A 17,472-nucleotide genomic window follows, 5' to 3' on the forward strand; every position below is an offset into this window, starting at 1 on the left:
TGCAACTGCATGTTTAGATAAGGATAAGCTATCTCCTGATGAGTTGGAACACTATACATAGGTGCTTAGTTTTGCTAGAACCTATTAATATCTGGGTTATTCACACAGCCACAAGACTGATAAAAGTTATAACTTCCTGCCTCTTCTGCCAGTCTCATTGCTTTCCATGTCCTTCTGCTACAAGACATCACCCACAGAATATTATACAAGGTGCCTGATGAAATGCTGTGAATCCTTAGTAACGATGTGATAAAATAGAAGAGTTACTATTTCTGAAATATCACAGTGATATGGTAACATCATGACTTACTTTGTACTTACAACATGCTAGTCATCTGATGAGCTCAGAGCCTGTGACTAAAGTGGGAAGGTCTATGAACCGCATTTTAAAAATGGAGAAACCATGACACAGAGAATAAGGGCTATATTTTCAAAAGCACACACACGGGATTCTTTGAAACTTATGACCTAAGTAGCTTGCCCAAAACCTCACAGTGGCAGGAATAAAACCCAAGCCCTTGACTCCTAATAACCTGCTCTTATTGTTTTTTGGAAGAAAGAGGGGCTTGGGGGCTTTTTGGACCATAAAATAATAATGCTTAAAAGAGACCTTACAGAGAAGACAGTGTTGTCTAGTGGCTAGAGAACTGGCTTAGGAATCAGGAAACCTAGGTTCTATTACTGGCTATCTCCCTCATCTGCTGTGTGACTTCAGGCTAGCCTCTGTTTCTCCATCTTTAAAAAGATGCTTTTCTTCCTTTGTAAAGTCCTTTGAGATCTGTGGATGAAAATACAAGCATTGTATATCGATAATATAATTTATCATTCTTCAGGTAACTGTATTTTACACACACATTAAACAAGGACGAGAATATTTTAATCTTAAATGTGGAAAGAGAAAGTTTAGGAAAGTAGAAAAACAGAAATGCAAGGAAAATTAAACAGTGATTTGGGGTAACACCATATACTTAAGGGTTAAGCAAAAGACAATTCCACCCTAGATACTGGTGTCAAAACATTCATACTCTCTCTGGTCTTACAGTCTACATGATCATCAACACCATCCACTAGATTATAGCCTTGTGATATGTTTTTTCCTCCTATTCTATTTATATATAGACAATTATGTTATGCACAGTCCTTAGTTCATAAACATTGTTAGAAGTAGTCTTTAAAATATTTTAATTGGTTAAAAAAAACTACACACTCAGAAATAGCAAATAATTTTAAAACATATTTTAATTCCTTTATAGAGAGTACTTAAACTTTGAAAGGATCACCCACTAAATGCTATTCTGGAACAGATCAACTAGCCATTCACAGTTCTATTGCTGTACCTGCCACATTTATTTACATATGCCCAAACTGCTGTCACAATCATTAAAGTGTTGGTAACTGCTTTTAACAGTGTTATTATTGATAATGAGATGACATGTATGAATGAGCTTTATTGTCAAGGTATTCTGTATATCAATTCCCATCACTCTGACATTGCACGTAGTAAAATATTGATTTAACAAACATAATGGGTGATGGAGTATTAAAAGCAATTAAGAAACCCTGCCCCTTACACTCAAGGTGATGTCTTTCTACTGAAATTAGTGGAGAAATTAAATGATAGCAAGATTTGAAAAATCATGTTCTCTTCACGGAGCAATGAAAACAGGAGACAAAGTGATAAGGAAAGAATCTGATGCAAATCTCAGATGCTGAGAAGTAGATAAACTAGATCAGAGAAGAGCCAATGCAAACAATAGGGCCTGTATTGCCTTCTCATCTCATCCAAGCTATGTATGTGATGACAGTAATGGAGAAAAAGGTGCCATTGGTGTGTGTATACTAAGCTAGAACCACTGCTTTTTGTGTTGAATAGAAATATATAAAGCAAAAGAAAAAAAATAAATGTTTCTTGCATACAGAAACACTATCTTATTAGAAGAAGACATTTTATGTGCAGATTCATCACCACACCAGGGGCATTGACCTACGTTCACCGGTGTCCATTTTTACTATCAGCGTGACCAGGACACCACAGAAAATAACTATAACATCACAAAAATAAATCCATGAAGTCTGAGATTTTACGAAAGAGAGAGGAGCATCTTTTATCAAAGCAGAAACGTCTTTGTGAGAATATTCTACCTCCTCCAACATAAGAAAGGTTTGCCCCCTACTTTTCCCCTAATAGAAACTAAGAGTGCTTACCAGCTGGAAGGGAGAAGATGAACCTCATAGCACCTGGATGCAAAATGGTCACTTCAGGGATACAGCACCTTACCCCTGCCAGATAAAAAGAAAAAGCTACCAGAAGAGCATGATGGGAAAGGCTCCTACAACAAGGTGAACCCAAATGAGTGTTTTCAGCAATGCCAAAGAAGATAGATCTGAGGGAAAGATCAGCATTCCACCTCCAATCCAAGAGTGGGATTTTCTAAACCACTGAGTGTTGACTTAACTCACAGAGTTAGGCCAATGCTGAGTGATTCTGACAAGCCTACATCTAATCTTCCGACAGTTGGTATGCTGAGGTGTTGAGAGAGATCCTCATGTGCTTTAAAATAGTTACATCTTTTTGTTTTCTGATACATTTACATAATGAAAAACTAGATGCTTTTGTGGCCATCATTTGCTTGTTAGAGCTGTGTGGGAAATGGAAGTTCTGTTTAGTGGAGAATTTAAAGATCTCTTTCAGCTTCAGAATAAAACCTGAAAATTTTGAGGTTCTTTGCAATAGAAAATTTTTTAAAAAATCAGTTCCGATTGATCAGAGTTTCATTTCAATAAAATCATTTTGATTTTAACTTTAATTTTAACCTAATATAAGCACAGGAAAATTCAAAATGAGCAATTGTTTTGAAAACAAAAGTTAAAACACTTCATTTAAAAAATGTGAGAAGTCCCATTTCAACAACGTTTGAACTCCCTCCCTGCACTTTTTCTCTGAAATGAATTTTCAGTGAATTCAACAGCATTTCATGAAGCATATCAAATTTTAATGGAACTGCATTTTCCACTGGAAAACTATTCTATCGATGTTTTTCTGATCAGCTCTACCTCCTGTGTTTGAAGTAGACTACCAGCTCAACCCCAACATACTTCTCATAAGCTGCAATCCTGCAAGGTGCTGAGTGCCATCACTTGGTCATTTCAATTGGTACTGAGGGTGCGCAACACCTCACAGGAAGTGCTGTAAACCTTGAAGACCCAGGCTGCTAGTAAGTATGCAGGGATGAAAAGGGGAATATTTTTCTAATACCTGTGGGGCAAATTCTGCCACCCATACATTTAATGCTTTACTTCATGAGTAGTCTTGTATGAAATCAACACTACTGGTAATTCATAGAATAAGGTATTTATTAATGGTGGCAGCATCTGGCCTGTAAGGTAGGGTCAAAATTATAACAATAATACCTAGCTCCTAGCTAGTGCTTTAAATCATTACATCTCAAAGCCCCAATCCACAAAGGTACTTGGGCACCTAACTCCCAGATTAAAGTGCCTAAATCCTGTTATTAGGCTCTACTGTGATCCACTAAGCCCCTTCTTAGCTGCTGCCTAGCCCTGTAAGCACCTAACTCACTTGGTGCCTACATTTTTGCAATAAAAGTACCCTAGATACCTATGTTTCTGCTCCTAGGTGTCCAGGCACCTCTCCTGCCTAAGGCTCAGAGCAATCCGGGAACTGTGGGAGGATAGGCAGGCAAACACCTATCTTGCCAAGTAGGTCAAATCTGGGAGTCATGCTCAGAGGTTGCTTAACTGCATTCAAAACAGCTGGGAGTAGCACAGAAGGGAAGGAGCATTAATCATAGAATCATAGAATCTCAGGGTTGGAAGGGACCTCAGGAGGTCATCTAGTCCAACCCCCTGCTCAAAGCAGGACCAAACCCAACTAAATCATCCCAGCCAGGGCTTTGTCAAGCCTGACCTTAAAAACCTCTAAGGAAGGAGATTCCACTACCTCCCTAGGTAACCCATTCCAGTTCTTCACCACCCTACTAGTGAAAACGTTTTTCCTAATATCCAACCTAAACCTCCCCCTCTGCAACTTGAGACCATTACTCCTTGTTCTGTCATCTTCTACCACTGAGAACAGTCTAGATCCATCCTCTTTGGAACCCTCTTTCAGGTAGTTGAAAGCAGCTATCAAATCCCCCCTCATTCTTCTCTTCTGCAGACTAAACAATCCCAGTTCCCTCAGCCTCTCGTCATTCTTCTCTTCTGCAGACTAAACAATCCCAGTTCCCTCAGCCTCTCCTCATAGGTCATGTGCTCCAGCCCCCTAATCATTTTTGTTGCCCTCCACTGGACTCTCTCCAATTTATCCACATCCTTCTTGTAGTGTGGGGCCCAAAACTGGACACAGTACTCCAAATGAGGCCTCACCAGTGCTGAGTAGAGGGGAATGATCACATCCCTCCATCTGCTGGAAATGCCCCTACTTATACAACCCAAAATGCCATTAGCCTTCTTGGCAACAAGGGCACACTGTTGACTCATATTCAGCTTTTCGTCCACCGTAACCCCTAGGTCCTTTTCTGCAGAACTGCTACCCAGCCATTCGGTCCCTAGTCTGTAGCAGTGCATGGGATTCTTCCGTCCTAAGCGCAGGACTCTGCACTTGTCCTTGTTGAACCTCATCATATTTCTTTTGGCCCAATCCTCTAATTTGTCTAGGTCCCTCTGTATCCTATCCCTACCCTCCAGCGTATCAACCACTCCTCCCAGTTTAGTGTCATCTGCAAACTTGCTAAGGGTGCAGTCCACACCATCCTCCAGATCGTTAATGAAGATATTGAACAAAACCGGCCCCAGCACCGACCCTTGGGGCACTCCACTTGATACCGGCTGCCAACTAGACATGGAACCATTGATCACTACCCATTGAGCCCGACCATCTAGCCAGTTTTCCATCCACCTTACCGTCCATTCATCCAGCCCAGACTTCTTTAACTTGCTGGCAAGAATACTGTGGGAGACTGTATCAAAAGCTTTGCTAAAATCCAGAAATAGTACATCCACTGCTTTCCCTCATCCACAGAGCCGGTTATCTCGTCATAGAAGGCAATTAGGTTAGTCAGGCATGACTTGCCCTTGGTGAATCCATGCTGACTGTTCCTGATCACTTTCCTCCTTTAAGTGGTTCAGGATTGATTCCTTGAGGACCTGTTCCATGATTTTTCCAGGGACTGAGGTGAGACTGACTGGCCTGTAGTTCCCTGGATCTTCCTTCTTCCCTTTTTTAAAGATGGGCACTACATTACCTTTTTTCCAGTCATCCGGGACCTCCCCCGATCGCCATGATTTTTCAAAGATAATGGCCAATGGCTCTGCAATCTCATCGGCCAACTCCTTTAGCACCCTCGGATGCAGCGCATCCGGCCCCATGGACTTGTGCTCGTCCAGCTTTCCTAAATAGCCCCGAACTACTTCTTTCTCCACAGAGAGCTGGTCACCTCCTCCCCATACCGCGCTGCAGAGTGCAGCTGTCTGGGAGCTGACCTTGTCTGTGAAGACAGAGGCAAAAAAAGCATTGAGTACACTAGCTTTCTCCACATCCTCTGTCACTAGGTTCCCTCCCTCATTCAGCAAGGGGCCCACACTTTCCTTGACTTTCTTCCTGTTGCTAACATTAGCCCAGTGCCTAGAGCACTCATCTGGGATGTGGAAGAGCACCAGTGTCAGTCCATCCCGCCTTTGCCTGGTAAGAAGCAAGGATCTGAATGGGAATCTGCCACCTCTCACATGAGTGCTCCAACCGCTGGACTGTAGAGTGAGTGTCACTCTCTTTGGGCCAATTAATAATTAATTATTCAATTAAATGGTTGAAGTGGAATAACATCAATAAAAGAGATGGAGACCCACATCAGAATATCCCCAGTCCAATGTTTAGAGTACTCACCTGAGAGGTGACAGATCCTTGTTATCAGACACATTGTCCTTGCTTCTCTACCACTCCAGGTGTTACGTGTGGAGTTAAACTGCCTCTGAGCCCACCTACTGTATGAGGCCCCACAAGACAGACCAGACTTTTACCTGCCTAACTTTCCCCTGTCTGTGGATTACAAGTGGAGATAAGCACCAAACTCTGAGTGGGGCGGGCCTTAGAATACACCCCTCTTGTTAGAATCCCCTATTGGCTGGTTTAGGCATCTTCCCACCAAGCTTGCTGGCTTTGTAGATTGCTTTCTGTTATATTCTTGGGGGCAGCCAGTGTAGGAAGAAATTACTTGAGGCCAGAGAGCAGACAGCTAACAAAGCTACCATTTATTTACAGACACGGAGCTCACCTGACCAGCTCAAGCTGGCTGGGCTATCCCCTAATAATCTAACTCAGTTGCCATAGGAACAAAAACTATGACAACCAAATACACAACACTTTCTAAACTGCCTGTCTCTTCTCATTAATTGTACAGGGAGCCTAGGCACCTAACTCACTCTCTGTGGATTGCTGTATTGCGCCAGTGACTTTCTAGGTGCCTAAAAGTTAGCTGTTGCAGTGCTCAGTATTACAAAGCCTAAAGTCCCCTTATGGAGCCAGGCCAAAGTATATTACAAAGGTCAGTATTATCAATTTTGGCTATACAGACTGGTTAATTTAAAGCATGAACCACCTTTGCTCACAGCTTGATTAAAACTAAATGCACACTATTCAGAAACCTGGAAAAGATTAATTTTTTATACAAAAATAAAAATGTGTGCACCTTTTGACGCTTTTTGATTTAAACCAGGAACAGAACTGAAAGTGCCAAAATACTACAAGAAACACTGTTCTGATATTGCCAAACTCATTGAAACAAACAAACAAAAAACACCAAAAATCTCATTAGAAAAGCCTGACCTCATAAGGCTTCTTGGCCCAAGGGGCTTGGACAAGTTCAGCTAAACTTCCAAAAGTTGCCGTTTTGGATAACCTCGTTCAGACTGAACACAAACCTCTGAATCTTTGGAGTGTCTTATGAGAATGTTGAAATCTTTTACATACTTTGGAATTTGAATTTTATCCAGTTTCAACAGTTTAGGCAATGTGGAAACTCATTTAATAATGTAAAAGAGCCTCAAAGACAAACAAAGGTTTCACTGGGCTTGGTTAGAACAAAAGTCTCTCTCCCCCCGGGGCTTAAATGTATCCAGTTTTCCACAGAACAAGGACATTCCTTGCCTAGGGTTGCAGACCAGGTGTTCCTTTCACCAAATGTAAACTGGAAATCAACAAACCATTGCTGTCACCTGCTGCTTGGGGAAGAGGCTTTCCTGCAGTTTCTCTGTGTTGTTTCTGTGAGGCTTCTTATTACCCTATCAGGAGGTAATATCCAGCTGAGTTAAATGATAGGTGCTGGCGGACACCCATCAGCAAACACAATTGTTTTTTAAACTCTTTAGGACTTAAATATAACCTACATTGTGGGCTAGTATAATCAAGTTTCCTTCCATTTACAAGATGGTAGAGGAGGGGGAGGTGTTCTGTATCAACTGGGTGGTCCCCTTGAAGAGCTAATCTAGCCCATGGCAATATTGATAACAGCAGTAATAATAGGACATTTTGCATATATAGTGATTTACATAATGAAAGATCTGTTCAAATGTTAACTAGTTAATACAGGAAAAAAGTCTGAAATGGAACATACCCCTGCCCTCAGTTGAAACCATAAAATAACATGTTGAAAAAGTTTGTGTAATTATTTTGTAGTAAAAAAAGATTAAGTAACAGATTAAGGGCAGAAAAAGATAGAACTGCTGTTATTGTGGTTGTAAAATCTAGCATTCAGAATGAACTATCCAAGCCAAATTGTCAAGTGTCCTTCACTAACAATCCCACAATTTTCAGGCACCTTCATTTGAAAATTCAGATGTGTGTGTACAAAGCTTCAGTTATGCATCTCACTACTGAGTCTGTTCTTGAAAACAGATTTGTGGATATATTAGTTGGAGACCAGTTGAAAATGTGACCCAAAAAGGAACTCAAATATGAAATTGCAGAACTACTAATGGTGGTATGTAACCTATCACTTAAATCAGATTCTGCCAGATGATTGGAGGTTACCTAATGTAACACTGATTTTTAAAAAAAGGCTCCAGAGGCAACCCTGGCAGTTACAGACCAGTAACTTAAGTACCAGCCTAGTTGCAGCACCAGGCAAATTGGTTGAAACTATAATAAAGAAAAGAATTATCAGATACATAGATGAACACCATATATTGAGGAAGGGTCAACATGGCTTTTGCATGGGCGGTGGGTGAAATTTCCCCTAGGGAAGCTAGCTCCCTGTCCCATCTCTTCCGCCAGTGACTCCAGCCCCGCTCACCCCATCCCACCATGAAACTGCCACATCCTGCCACGAGACCCTCCCCAACTGCAGTGAGACCCCACCCCCCTGCTGCCCGCCTCCTCACCAGCCCGCCTGCCGTGAGAGCCCCCACACCTGGTATTCGCTTCCTCACCTGCCCTTCATGAGACACCCTCCCCACACCTTCTGCATCCCTCCTCATCCACCTACCCCTACAGGCAGCAGGGACCAGGCAGTGGGGACCTTGGGGAAGGGGCAGAGCAGGAAGGGGAAGGGGCAAAGCCATCATGGCCTGGGCTGGATTAACACAGGGGCTTTAGGCTAAGGGGAGCCTTGCAGACTGAATGCAGCCCACTGCAAGTGAGGGAGGTTCAGGGAATCTCTGTGCGCTGCTCCTGCCCGCAGCGCTGGTTCTGCAGCTCCCATTGGTTGGGAACCAGTGGAACTCATTGCCATGAAATGTTGTGAAGGACAAAAGTATAACTTGGTTCAAAAAGGAATTAAATACATTCATGGAGTCTAGGCCCATCTATGACTATTAGCCAAGATGTTCAAGGACACAACCCCATGTTTTGAATGTCCGAAACCTCCAATTGCCAGAAGCTGGGACTGGATGACAATGGATGAATCACCCCAAATTGCCCTGTTCTGTTCATTCCCTCTGAAGCATCTAGAAGTGGCCACTGTCAGGAGCCATGATACTGAACTAGATGGACCTTTGGTCTAACCCAGTATGGCTGTTCTTATTCTGTATCCCGAGTGACAGCTGGCAAGCATGTGCATGTGTAAGAGCTTTGAATGTTATGGGTTTAGACATTTTGCTATCACATCTCCTGCTTCACTGACCCAAATTCAAGGTGCCACAGTTGCTTTAGAGCAGTAAATTACTCCACATTTATAGTGATACATTCCTACACTGATGCTCACCACTTTGCACTACATAAGATGAACTTTGGCTGGGCAAGAGTAAACCAGCAGGCAAATTTGCATGTTTAATCCCTTTTTCACTTTATAGAAATGTGTTTTGAAACATACAGCTACACTGATTTTATTTCTCTTCTGTGTATTTTTTGATTAGATACACACTTGTTTTGGATACACATTTGATGGACACACACTTGATGGAGCAGTGACTACCCCTTCTGCAAAGAAGGACTGACTGTGCCTCGCTCTGGGGCCTTAACATGCTCTGTGCATAGGCCTAAACAGTAGGTAATGTAACAGGCTGTTTGTCTGCAGTCTATTAGCAGTTAGCAATTAGCAGGTTATGCCTTGCATTTTCTTGTTTGGGGGTGTACAGAGCTGCTCTCCTTTGCCTTGGCTAGAAGGGCCATTTCTCAAGCTGTTCTTTCAGTGGCTAATTTGTTCTTTGCACACACCCAGAGAGAGTCCTCTATTTCTTCCTGGTCTCCTGCATAGTCCATCCTCATCACTGACTCTGGCAGCCCCTTAGGAGAACTGGCTCAGGCACCAATATTTCCATATGTTCATGTAAAAGATGTGGGCATGGCTGCACAGCCCCCTTTGCTTGGCTAAAGATACCACTGTTTTCACTCCCATCTGCCTGCCTTTCTTCCATGCAGCACCTTCCATGCTGCTCCTTCAGAGGGCTTTATAATAAATAAATAATAATAAATGAAGCACTCTGAAGATGAAAATGATATAAATGACAAACTATTCTGATAATTTACACACTAATTACTGTATCAATATAATGCTATATATACACTACTATATAATACAGTAAAGTCAACACAACACATTTTGACCTTTTCAAAACAAAACATTTTGATAATTTCCCATTGAAAATTTGTATGAAATCGATACTTTCCTGTAAAAAAAAAATTCCAACTTTGTCAATCTGCGTTTTCTGATGAAGAAATCTTCTGTCTAATATTTTTGACCAGCTCTTGTTCCAGCTGCTTAGGTCATTTAAATGACTGATAAAAGTAGATGTTCTTTTCCCAGATCTGGTCTCTAAACATCTAAGCCTGCTATTCCCTACAGCTCATGGAAATATTTTAACTCTCAACATCTACCAGAAGATGTATCTGTTTGGTGCAATTATTCCTGTGATCCAATTACCAAGTATTTCTACCACTGATCCTGTGGCAATTTGAACAGTCATGTTCCATTACATTCCTTACATTACAGTTAAAATATCTAGATTTAGAGTCTGAACCTACTCCCATTAAAGTCAAAGGCAAAATTCCCATTAACTTCAGTGGTGCAGGATCAAGCCCTGAAACAACTGCAGGCTCCTTTTTAGAATTAAAAATCAATGGCAAACAGCAACAAAAGTAAATAATTACATTACACCCCCAGTACCTGAGTTAATTTAAGCAGTTACAGGTGTCATTTCCCCCCCATCTCTCTTCACCAGCTAGCTGGAATTTTTATGGCTTTGCAATCTTTTGTTTCCCTCTCCTCCCATCTTTGGATTACTCCTCCTCTTTTTCCTTACAGACCATAATTCCCGCTCTATGAGAACACTTGTGGCACAGTAGTTTTTTCTGTTACCCTCACCTCTCTCCTGCTCTGCCGTTTCCAGTTTCCCTTGCACAGCTCACCTCACAGGAAAAAAAAAACACACTTGGAAATTCCTTTACATGATCCTCTCCTGGAGACAGCAGGAGGCATCTACACGGTAAGTAAAATTAGTTGAGCATCACGGTGGGCTTTCTGGGGGGACGGCAGCTCTCATGGGGAATGTTGCAGAAACTTCTGAACAAATTTCATAAGCCATTTTGGGCCTTGGGTAACTTTAGCAGTGACCAATCAGAAACAAACAAACAAAACTCTGTTCTACAGGGAAAGAAATACAGCTGGGGAAAAATAATCTTAAACATTTACTTAGGCTGAGGGAGAAACCTGGGGAAATGTAGTGCTGAAAGAGACCAAAGATGCCAGTGGCCAGCAAATTAGATAGAAGCTAGTTATGAAATATGGCTGCAGAAAAGACCAATGCACATTATGGATCAATTGCACTTGGCATACTGCATTCTACTCTGAGTACCTCATTACCAGAGAAAAATTAGAGGCAGTTCAGAGAAGAGCAAAAAAAATGACCAAAGCATTGGAGGGACTGGCTTGTAAGTAAAGATTAAGATGGTTTGTTCAGCAATGATTAAAGGGACAGGGGAACATAACAACAGGCTACAAATACATGATGAGTGTGTAGAAGGGAGAGGGATTATTTACTGTGGTATATAGTGGCTATAGCTAGCTGTAATGGGATAAACACAGGAAAGGGGAAAATTAGGGGAAATATTAGGGAAAACTTCCTGGCATGAGATGTATTATGCTGTAGAATAGTATCTTATGGGAAGTGGTGGAAGACCAGGTTTTTGGGTCTTTGCAAACATTAGAACATATAATGTAGGGAATAATTCTGCACTGATAAGAAGATGGCTTATTAGGTCATCCAGTTTTTTTCCTCATCTAACATCTATGATGCTGTTGGCCATACTCAGGAAATGGATTTCCATTAACTGCACTGGGGTTGCACCTCTTTACAGCAGAGATTTATTTGGCAGCTTGATGCTATGAAAGGAAAAGAAACTCTTTTAGCTGAATAATATTTAAATCTTTGCCCAGATTCTTTTAGGTCAGTATAGGTGAGCTGGTTCTCTTGGGGTCCTATATACATCCTGTGGCTTCCTAGATTATTCATTGCCATTGTAGAACCCTAAAATATTAAATCAAATGTATTCACCACTTCCTATAAAGCGATTATTTGCAAAAAATTTCAGACAAACAATTTCAGGTCATCCATCTGAGACAGACTGAGCAGAAGTTAAAGTTGTTCTCCCTTCCTCCCCATTCAGAGGGTGAAAGTGAAGTGCAAAGTGAATCACCAGTTACATGTGTGGCTAGATTTTCTGTGTCATATCCTCAGCTGGTATAAGTACACAAGCAGAGAATCTAGGAAAAAACATTTTCTATAATGCTCATTTATGGTGAAGAAATCAGTAACTAATGCTCTTGTACTATAAACAATAGCACTACTTTATATAACCATTAACTCAAGCGTAGGTTAGTCACAGAGAAGGTTATAAAGGAGGGTAGCACAAGTGAAGCATAGAACCTGTTTGCTAAGTCCATCCAGTTGGTCCAGAGTTCTGAGTTAAATTTTAAACAAAAAAGCAATTGTTAGCTATTTCAGAAATAAAGGTTGTCTGTGATCCACATGGGCTTACTCTGTGTCCAGCATTCTGTAGTGTAACTTAGGGTATGTCTATACTACCTGCCGGATCGGCGGGTAGTGATCAATCTATTGGGGATCGATTTATCATGTCTAGTATAGACACAATAAAATCGATCCCCAATCACTCTGCCGTCGACTCCAGAACTCCATCGCACGCGAGAGGTGGAAGCGGAGTCGACAGGGGAGCGGCAGCGGTCGACTTGCCGCCATCCTCACAGCCAGGTAAATCAACCTAAGATACGCTATTCGCGTAGCTGAAGTTGCGTATCTTAGGTCGACTCCCCCCTCCCCCAGTGTAGACGTAGCCTTATTCTCAGAGGAAGGGCTCAGCTGATTTTTCTTTGGAAGCTTGTCTGGCTTTTATTGCCTTGATGTATTTCATTGAATTTTGAGATGAATGGTTCCAGAAAACAATTCATAGTTTTGCTAAGTATAACAGGGCAAATTTTATTCCTGTTTTGTGGTTACAATTTTTTATTGTGAGAAAGGCAGCACATTTATATTGCATTTCCAGGCATATGTTGGAAAAGGGACATATAGTACACTAGATAGTTTCTTCCTAGATACTTCAATACTCTGGATTGCTGTAGCACCAATTCCTTTCTTGGAAGTGAATTAATTTAATGGTGACCAGTCATTGTGGTTCTTCTTCTTGAAGGATGGTTTGTAGGCTTTATTTATGCTATCAGTCTGAATCTAGTTCTGCGAGGTCTCCTCCAGCCACTGTCATGCTGAGAAGTTATTTAATGAATGGGGCTCATGTGTATTCAGCACTTACCAACACTGCTGAGATTCTGAAACTGGATCTCTAGGTGTATTACTCTGTCCAATAAAGTTTTGAGTTTTAAAACTGTGAATTATTTATGTTACCACTGATCACTAACTTTCATCCTCTAGATCATTTATTCTCCAAGAAGTGACTGCCACTCATTGCTGAACATTGCCAAGCTTGCTATTTAGACCTGTAATGACCATGTTACTGTCCTGTACTTGTTCTTTAAAAACGTAACTTGTATTTTTAATCTCCTGCAGCAATTTTTCAATAGCTGTTTTATGAAGTTGGATCTAGTAGAGACAGTTTGGTATGGACAGAATTCCTGTTATGGCCTGGTGCAGCACAGTCTTTGATTTTCATTTTATTCTACCATTTCATAGTGCCATTTGAGTTGATGATTTTTTATTTATCTTGATATAATTTTATTGAATTTTAGGATATGCCATTAAGTATTCAACCACCTAGGGCTTGGCAAAAATGTATATGAGCTCTACTGGAGTTTTTCTGAGGGCTTGTCTACATTTAAAATGCTGCAGCATTAAAAGGGCATGACTGCTGCCTTCTACTCTGTTCCTTTGCACCACTGTCTATCGATCTGCAGTAGCAGGTAAGGTAGGAGGGTCATGGAATTCATAGATTCCAAGGCTAGAAGGGACAATTGTGATCATCTTGTCTGACCTCCTGCATAACACAAGCCATAGAAGTTCTTCAAAATAATTCCTAGAGCATACCTCAAAGAACAACAGTTACTGTACAGATAGGTAACTTTTTTTTCTCCTTTAAGTGATTGTGCACATATACATGCCACTGTAGGTGACTAGGGTTGCCAACTTTCTAATCACACAAAACCGAACACCCTTGTCCTGCCTTGTCCCACCCCTTCTTCAAGGCCTTGTCCCCCACTCACTCCATTCCCCCCTTCCTCTATTGCTCATTCTCCCCTACCCTCACTCACATTCTCCAGGCTGGGGCAGAGGGTAGGGGGGGGGGGAGAGCTCGGGCTGGGATTGCGGCCTCTGGGATGGGGCCAGGTATGAGGGGTTCGGAGTGCGGGGGGGATGGGGACTCAGGGCTGGGACAGGGGTTTGAGGTGCAGGAGAGGGTGCGGGCTCTGGGAGGGAGTTTGGGTGTGAGAGGGGGCTCCGGGCTGGAGTAGGGTGTTGGGGTGTGGGCTCCAGGAGTTTGGGTGCAGGAGGAGACTCAGGGTTGGGGCAGGGGCTAGGGGCGCAGGGTCTGGCTAGGGGTGTGGGTTTTGGGGGTGTGTGGCCAGGTATGAGGGGTTTGGAGTGCAGCAAGGGGCTCAGGCCTGTGGTATAGGGTTGAGGTGCAGGAGAGGGTGTGGGCTCTGGGAGGGAGTTTGTGGGTAAGAGGGGGCTCAGGGCTGGGGTAGGGGGTTGGGTGAAGGCTCTGGGAGGAAGTAAGGGTGCAGGAGGGGGTTCTGACCTGGGGCTGGGGGTTTGGGTGCAGGAGGGAGTGATGGGTATGGGCTCCGGCCGGACGGCACTTACCTCAGGTGGCTCCTAGAAGTGGCCAGCATGTTCGGCTCCTAGGTGGAGGGGTCAGGGGGTTCTACGTCCTACCCACGGCTGCAGGCACTGCCCCCGCAACTCCCATTGGCTGCATTTCTCTGCCAATGGGAGCTGCGGAACTGATGCTCAGGGCCAGGGCAGTGCGTGGAGCCTCCATGGCCTGCCCTGCACCTAGAAGCCAGACATGCCAGCTGCTTCCAGGAGCCACACGGAGCCAAGGCAGGCAAGGAACCTGCCTCAGTCCCACTGTGCCACCAACTGGACTTTTACCAGCCCGGTCAGCATTGTTGACCGGAGCCGCCAGGGTCCCTTTTTGACTGGGCATTCTGGTCGAAAACCAGATGCGTGGCAACCCTAGGGTGACTCATCAGCAGTTCCAGCATGTCTAACATATATCATTATATATATTGCAGTTTACTTAGGGTGACCAGATGTCCCCTTTTTAAAGGGATAGTCCTGGTTTTGGGGACTTTTTCTTATATAGGTGCCTATTACCCCCCCCTCCCCCGGGCCCGTTTTTTCACAGTTCCTTTCTGGTAACCCTAAGTTTACTTCATAATGTAATTTGCACATTTCAAAATATTATCCACCGTATCTTATAACAATAGTCACCATAATTTTCAAACTTGTGTGTTGAAGGTTAGGCACCTAAATCCTTATCTGGAAACCCATGTTTATTAGAATTAGTATTACAATGGTGCCTAGAAGGGGGCTGTTTTTCAGAGGTGCTGAGTACCTGCAGCTCTAGTTGACTTCAGTAAAAATCAGGCCATTTTTATATAGGCGCCTAAATATAGATTTAGGTGCCTAACTTTAGGCATCCAAGTTTGATCTTTGTGTGCCATTAATAACACCTCTCACTCATCTCTAAATAATTTGTAAGATGAATGGCTATTACCTAGAATATGATTTAAAAAATAGCACTTTTCAACATCTTCATGACTTTGTCCAAAATATAATTCTAAATAACTCAATGGTTTTAGACTGAATTATCACTATTATTTAGCTTTTGTATAACACCCATAACATTGCTGGCGCTTTACTGACAAATACTGGATATACGTCGATATATTTAACATTCTTAATAAATCAACTGTAAATATTTGCAAATAAATAAGTTTTTAAAAATCCCTCAACAAAAATCTTGCACCCAATCATATCCATGTACAGAACATGGACAAGATGCTGTTGTCATTTAAGTCAGTAGGAATATTACTACTGACTTCAAGAGAGAAGCAGGACTGGGCTCCCTATGTTACAAATCATTATTAATAGTCTGTGCAAAGCTCAGTGGTTCAAATGGGTTTCTGCAAATTGGAACTGGGCAGAGGATGGACAGTCCATTTTGTGAAGGCTTTTAAGATTTCAAAATTTGGCTTAATTTCAAGTCAGAACCAAATTTAAAGATTTTTTCCGAAACAAAATGTTAGTTAAATCAACACAAGTGTGCAATTGTTTCAGTTTCGACTATATTTTCTGATGGAAACTGGATTCTTAAAAGTTTTTTTTTTCTGAACAGCACCAGTGCAAACATTTTTCTGAGTTCCTGCCCATTGAATTTGCATTCCAAATGAACCCTGTAATATAATATAAAACTCAGCAAGAACCATCAAATGTTACATGTTTTCAGGTGAAAATATAAAAAAGGCTCGGTTTGTTCAGAACTTGTCCAGGCTGGTTCAGTGCTCAGTCCAAGTTCGCTGAAAGGTTGACTAAGCACAGCAAATGTGCTTGAGTTTCAGATACCATTTGGAAAGTTTCACATAGCTCTGATTATGAATCCTCCAAAATAATGAATGTCATAAGGATTAGTGTTTATAGTACTACCTTAAGAATGTGTTTCAGGCAAACTGTTTCCAGGCAACTTAAAATAAACTATTATTCACACAGAAGGATATATTTGTCCAGAGAGATAAGGCTCTATTGGTGCATTGTTAGAGACACTTAGAGAGACGTTTACCTTACAGGCAGAAATCTTCCCTTGTTTGTTAAGATTAAGAATGAGCTCTCTAGTAATTTGGGCCTGAATTTTCAGAAGTGTTCACTCGTTTTGGGTGCCTCAGTTTCTGAGTGCTCAGCTTCAGACACCCACAGCTTGACTTTTAGAATGACTGAACTGGTGTTGAGTGCACTCAACACCCTTGGAAATATACCTGGCCAAAATTAGAGGGCTTCAGTAAATATATACTCCAGTTTTAAATAAAGCTGCAAGCAGCCATCAATGTTATTAATGTTCTTACGTTTACTAAACAGACAAATGAATAGTGATGTTTCTTATCTGATGAAATTTTATATTTATTATTTTGTCTCCCATCCAAGTATTGATTCCATTGGATTCAGTGGAATTGTAGTTATTTTACACAGGTATAACTGAGCTCAGAATCTGAACCACTGCCTGCAGCAGGACTGCTCATGTGAGTAAGGCAAGCCAAGATTTTACCCTATGAGCTTTTCACATGTACCAAAATTAAAAATATATTAAATGTAAATGAATAAAGTATTTTACGATCATTCTGTGGTTTTCCCCTTTGAAATCATTGGGAGTCTATTTACTTTAGAGGGCTTTTACACTATAAAAAAATCTACAAAGTTTATCAAACAATGAATGTGGAAAGCCAAAGAGAATTGGATGAAGCCAGTCAAAATTAAAATCCCATCTGGGAACAAAATAAA

The 17,472-nt window shown here is 41.8% G+C and overlaps 2 long non-coding RNA genes across 2 annotated transcripts; one reads left to right on the top strand and one right to left on the bottom strand.

Annotated features, from left to right (window-relative positions):
* Positions 1-451: 451 nt before the first annotated feature.
* Positions 452-6,243, bottom strand: LOC120374326. Its single transcript, XR_005586009.1, has 3 exons — positions 5,903-6,243; positions 2,206-2,280; positions 452-778 (listed from the first exon to the last, which is right to left on the bottom strand). It is a non-coding gene; the product is annotated as an uncharacterized LOC120374326 (long non-coding RNA).
* A 179-nt stretch (positions 6,244-6,422) lies between these two features.
* On the top strand, positions 6,423-17,207 carry LOC120374319. The gene is made up of 4 exons (XR_005586002.1): positions 6,423-6,560; positions 9,367-9,500; positions 10,755-10,935; positions 17,119-17,207. It is a non-coding gene; the product is annotated as an uncharacterized LOC120374319 (long non-coding RNA).
* The last annotated feature ends 265 nt before the right edge of the window (positions 17,208-17,472 follow it).

Source organism: Mauremys reevesii, linkage group 1 (genome assembly GCF_016161935.1).
Source record: "Mauremys reevesii isolate NIE-2019 linkage group 1, ASM1616193v1, whole genome shotgun sequence".
NCBI lineage: Eukaryota > Metazoa > Chordata > Testudines > Geoemydidae > Mauremys > Mauremys reevesii.